General features: G+C 41.7%; 1 pseudogene; it reads right to left on the bottom strand.

Annotated features, from left to right (window-relative positions):
- Window positions 1-1,726: 1,726 nt before the first annotated feature.
- LOC118524791 (small ribosomal subunit protein uS14 pseudogene) lies at window positions 1,727-2,136 on the bottom strand (annotated as a pseudogene).
- Window positions 2,137-6,264: the final 4,128 nt, after the last annotated feature.

Genomic DNA, 6,264 nt, shown 5'->3' with positions numbered 1-6,264 from the left:
ACTGAGCCACCCAAGCACCCCCATAACTCAGTTTTTTAAAAAGTACATAACACCAAAAGAATAGATATTGAATGAATAACTTTTTTTTTACGATTTTATTTTTAAGTAATCTCTACACCCAGTGTGGGGCTTGAACTCACAACACTGAGATCAAGAGTGGCAAGCCACTGACTGAGCCAGCCTGGTGCCCTAATGAATAACTTTTAAACCATTAGAAAATAAAAAGGGTAATAGGGAAAACCCAGTAGAAGATAGGGAAAACCCAGTAGAAGATAGGAAAAAATAAAAACAGAATCACAGAAAGTCTTGGTTAATAGAAAGTACAGGGACGCCTGGGTGGCTCAGTCGGTTAAGCGTCTGCCTTCGGCTCAGGTCAGGATCCCAGGGTCCTGGGATCGAGTCCCACACTGGGCTCCCTGCTCCGCGGGAAGCCTGCTTCTCCCTCTGCATGCCGCTCCCCTGCTTGTGTACTCACTCACTCTCTCTCTCTCTCTGACAAATAAATAAATAAAATCTTAAAAAAAAAAAAGAAAGTACAAAATTAGATGGTAAAAAAAAGAAAAGATGTCAGTAATCATAATAAGTGTAAATGAATTGAACCTGCCAGATAAAAGATACTGTCCAATTTTTTAAAATAATAAAAGCTACTTCTGAACTGTTTGCAAGAGATAGACTTAAAAAAATGATACAGAAAAATTTTATATTAAAAAATAGAGAAGTTGGTGTATCTATTTTAATACCAAACAAAACAGACTTTAGGGCAAAAACATATTAGGGTTAAAGATAGTCATAGTTAAATAATAAGAACAATTTACCAGGAAGATATATCTTTTCTACATTTATATGCACCCAATAATATAGTTTCAGAGCATGTAAAGATGAAATTAAAAAGAGAAATTGCCAAATCACAGTTACGGTGGTAGATTTTAACACATGTATTCTAATACAGTGAGATCAACTCATATAACAAGTAGACCAAAAATTAAGAGGCTATGGAAGCTTTGAAGCACACAACATGCTTGATCTAATGGAAATATCTTCAACTCTGTTTACAATGATTAGAAACTATTCATTTTTGGGGCGCCTGGGTGGCTCAGTCAGTTAAGTGGCTGCCTTCAGCTCAGGTCACAATCCCAGGGTCCTCTGATGGAGCCCCACATCAGACTCCCTGCTCAGTGGGGAGTCTGCTTCCTCTCCCTCTCCTCCTTGCTCATACTCTCTCTCTCAAATAAATAAGTAAAATTTTAAAAAAGAAACTATTCATTTTTTTAAAGTTTTATTTATTTAAGTAATCTCTACACCCAGTGTGGGGCTTGAACTCATGACCCTGAGATCAAGAGTCATGCACTCCTCTGACAGAGCCAGCCAGGCACTCCGAGACTATTCATTTTTTAAGTATATATAGAATATTTACAAAAGCTGGCCATCTACTAGGACACAAAACAAATCACAAAAAAGACCAAAAGATCAGAATCATATTTATATTCTCTGATCATGATACAATTAAGCTAGATACCTACAGAAATGGGTTAATTTTTTTTAAAGATTTTATTTATTTATTAGAACACAAGCAGGGGAACTAGGAGAGGGAGAAGCAGGTTTCCCGTTGAGCAGGGAGCCCGATGTGGGGCTCGATCCCAGGACCCTGGGATCATGAACTGAGCCAAAGGCAGATGCTTAACCAACTGAGCCACCCAGGCGCCCCTAATTTTTTTTTAATGGGAATATTTTTATTTTATGTACAATGGGTTGGCATTAAGGTAGGTGTCTTGGATATCTGCAGTTAAGGTATATATCTTGGATGACCCACTCAAGGAAGTTCACTTAATCCAACGTAATGAAGCCTCTATCTTTTTCGTACTGATGGAAACATTGGCGGCTCATATTGAGGCCATATTTCTGGATCAGACCGTGCTGGTTTGAGCAGACACGGCAAAAACAAGAACCCCGGCCAAATTTCCCCGGATGGCTCTGGTAGAGCTGCTGGTGACCCATCTTGCTCTGTCGATTGCAATGAGGCAAAAGAAATGGGTTAATTTAAACAAGACATACATTTGGACATTATGAAATATTCCTAAATAACTCACGTCTCAGAGAATAAATTATATTAGAAAGGAGAAAATGGGTAGCCACATCGGCCTCCCTCACTCACCCTGAACCTGCCAGAAATGCTCCCCCATCAGAAATGCTCCCCCATTTGTCCCCGCTATTTTCTCTATATATTAAGATTCATGTAATGGGACTAAAGAGATACTTAGGAGACAATTTATATTTGTACATGCTAGTATTGAAAAACGAAGAGAAAAATACTGAAAATCAATGAGCCATTAAAAATCTTAGCAAACCTACTAGCAAAATATCTTTAAAAAAATTTCCTGCATTACCAACTTTGCTTTATCCTCATTTTTCAAGGGTGATTTAATATCAGAAAATCTAACATCATTGACCACCAAGCCACCAAATATAGTCATGTACGTTGTCACAGAGCTACCAGAGGTCAAAGTGTCCATTAAGACTAGGAGCCAAACCAGAAGTTAACAGGCAGACCTTTATTTACTTAGTATAAGCAAGAGGCTAAACAGGAAAGAATGCTGGCTTCCCAAAGTTCTGTTTTCCCTCCATGAAACAGCATTGAGCAAAGGTTAGCTTCAACTTGGAGGGACACAACAGAGATAGGAGGTGGGTGTCAGAAGAGGCCAGTTTCCAGATGTATGTGGGAATCAGACACCCCCCCCCCCCCCGCAGATTCCCAAGGGCTTGGGGTCAGGTGGGAAGGAAAGGGAGGGATAAAGGTTGACAGGCCTTGAACAAGAAGGTGCTCCACTTACTGAGATGGTGAAACCAGGGGAGGAATAAACTTGAAGCTTGATCCCAGGCAGAGCCCTGAGGCATTCTAACTTCTGGAGATGAGGAGAAGTGGAGCCCAGTAGAATACCGGAAGAGTGGCTAGTGGAAGGAGGAAGCCGGAAACCTGTAGTATCTTGGAACCCGAAAGAGAAGAACCAGCAAGTTCTATTGATTTACCCTTTCATGTCTCTCTTATTTGAGACAGAGAGAGAGAGAGAGAGAGAGGAGAGAAGCCGACTGCCCGCTGAGCAGGGATCCCCATGCAGGGCTCCATGCGGGGCTCCATTCCAGGACCCTGGGATCATGACCTGAGCCAAAGGCAGAGGCTTAACGACTGAGCCCCTGAGGTGCCCCTACCCTTTTCACATCTCTTAAAACTCCTTGTTTCTACTCTCAACTTGACCTCCACCCTGATTCCACCAGCAGAGGGAGCCCTCTGTTCCAGGTGTGGGCCCAAGAGGATGCATTTTCTACAGGTATTATCAAAACAATAAAACCCAGTCTGCTTTTTCTTACCACCATGTGCTGGCAATTCTAGTGGGTAATAAATACTTTCCTGAAAAAATAATTTATTGGTCTAAGTTCGAAATAATGACTGTGCTTATGTAAGCTTCAAATGGAACATATTTAGTACTGTCTTCAGTAAACCCTATACTTGGAAGATAATTCAGGGAATTCACAGTGATGCAGTGGGCTGCCACACATTTGTTTTGAAAGTAAGTTCTTGGGGTGTCTGGGTGGCTCAGTCAGCTGAGCGCCTGACTCTTCATTTCCACTCAGGTCATGATCTCAGGGTCATGAGATGGACCTTTACGCTGAGTGGGGAGTCTCCTTGGGATTCTCTCTCTCTCCCTCTCCCTCAGCCCCTGCTTCCTGCACACCCCCCCACCCCGACCCCATGGGCACATGTGCACAAGCACTCTCTCTAGAATAAATAATTAAATCTTTTCAAAAAAAAAAAGAAAGTTCGTTCTTAATAGTTTGGAATCTTTAAAGCTTATTTTAGGTGCAGTTCATGTCTTCAATCATTACGATAATATATATTCCTGTGTTTAAACAGTAGATTCAAAGTGGACCAGGATAGCATAGCAATTGTAAATACAAAAGAAATAGCATGAGTTACAGTAGTTACTTCATTTTAATTATGACCACTTGGAGTTTCACTTGTGTTTAAAATTTAAAACACTGAAAGAATACAAAATATTTGGTATATTTTTGTTCGGTAAGTGCAAATGTTAGTTCATGCATGATATATTTTACCGAATTTGAATATCCATAAATTGGAATTTATCCTTTTTTAATATGAATTGTTGCTAAGCTAACGAACAAATCAAGACAATAATTATTGATAACTATGTGATTGTTACAAAAATAGTTTTGTTGCCTAGATGAGGAAGATATTTAAAAATGATCCACTCCCCAGGTATCCAATATGCTGGTTATGAAATCAAAATGCTTAATATTTCATCTTTGAATATACATATATACAGACAAAGTTTACTACCTCCCGGGGTGCTTTCTATCCTTGCAGTTTGAGAACTGGGTAAGGAAAAAAATAATCCGTTTTTTCTGGCCAGTGCAGAGGGACAGTGAGGAACATGTCATGAAATATGGCAGTCTTCATAGTAAATCAGCTGATGGCTGCATCTGTTTTTTCACAGAAATGGTTCACATGTGGAGTTTTATTTTACTGAGTTTCTTTGAATATTTTCTTTTCTCAAAGTTGTAAAAAGGAGTGACTTCCTAATTAGTCTTCCTTGAGCCCATAAAGGGGTATTAGGGATTGAATGCAGAGTTGGGCTCCGGGCCTCCCAGCCCAGGTTGAGCCCAAACAGGTCACATCTACATATGAGAGTCCAGATGTTAAAATTCATGTGTTGAAGGCCTAACCGTCAGGACCTCAGAATGTGACTGTATTTGGATACAGGGCCCTTAAAGTGGTGATTAAATGAAAATGAGGCTCTTGAGGGGAGGCCTTAATCCAAAGTGGCTGCTCTCCTTCTAAGATGAGTTGTGGACATACAGAGAGACACCAGGGGCCCACGTGCACAGAGGACAACCACGTGAAGAAGCCAGAGGCCAGCCACCTGCAAGCCAAAGAGAGAGGTCTCAGAGGAAACCAACCCTGCTAGCACCTTGATCTTGGACTTCCAGCTCCTGAAATTTTGTGGGGGAAAAAAACAATGTGTTAAAGCCACACAGTCTGAAGTATTTTGTACAAGCAGCCCTAGCAAACTAACACAACAGGTGGCATTTGTTTGAACTGAGGGTTCCACAGCTAGAAAGTGTTGGGAAATTACTAGAATAGGGGACAGAGCACAGACTCTGAGACCATTACTCTGGGCTTGAATCCCAGTTTGGCTTTCTAGTAGCAGAGCAATGGGGTGGGCCATTTACTGAATGCTGGAGGCCCAATTTTATGTCTGTAAAGTGGGGGTGATAACCACTACTCTGGATTTCAATGGGGATGGCATGCGGTAATGTATGGGAAGTGCCAGGCCCACCGTGGGAACCCAGTAAATGAGGATGCTGAGCCAAAGCCTTCCCCACTGCCTTAGCTCATGTAAGTTAGATCCTGCCCAAGCTGGCCACATTGGAGAGGGCTGGAAGTCTGTGGATTTTGCAATTAAGGGAGGGTCGTTTTAAAAATGTGTGCCCAGGGGGCGCCTGGGTGGCTCAGTCGGTTAAGCGTCTGCCTTCAGCTCAGGTCATGAGCCCAGGGTCCTGGGATCCAGCCCCGCATTGGGCTCCCTGCTCAGCGGGGAGCCTGCTTCTCCCTCTCACTCTGCCTGTTGCTCCCCCTGCTTGTGCTCTCTCTCTCTCTCAAATAAATAAAATCTTAAAAAAAAAGTTTGCTCAGTTACGATTTAAAAATTTTGCTAAATTTGCATGTAGTATTACTTTGAATGGTTGGGAAGATAGAAAAATAAGTGTCTTTTCTCTGCTTATAAAAATAGCATATGTTTATACATATATTATGGAAATACACATATTCTATAGATATATTTTATAAAATTTGCGTGAAAGGTGCAGGAGTCTAGAGAAGAAAACAACTCATAATAAAACCACCCAGGGACAACCACTGCCCACATTGTAGTATGTTTTCTTTCCATATTTTTTTTTCTGTTGTCTTTTTTTAAATCAAGGACATCAATTTTGTGCCATGTTCTTTCATTGAACTTTTAAGCATGGGCACGTCCTATGCCATTACAAAGCCCAAAGCCTTAACATTCATTGTTTCCTCCTGTCCTCTAAGTCCCACCGGCAGCAATAGGGTCTGCTGTGAGTGGCACTTGAACTGGGGAAAACTGGTCTGGGTTTGGGTGGCTGTGCAAACCCCAGCAGTCGGTCCTGGTACGGAGTCCCCGGCAGGAGCTTGGAGGCTGAGATGAGGACGGGCCTGCTCCCCGAAGCTCA

This window comes from Halichoerus grypus, chromosome 3 (assembly GCF_964656455.1).
Source record: "Halichoerus grypus chromosome 3, mHalGry1.hap1.1, whole genome shotgun sequence".
NCBI lineage: Eukaryota > Metazoa > Chordata > Mammalia > Carnivora > Phocidae > Halichoerus > Halichoerus grypus.
Note: the sequence above shows the minus strand (reverse complement) of the source record. Positions and strands in the feature narration are given on the sequence as shown.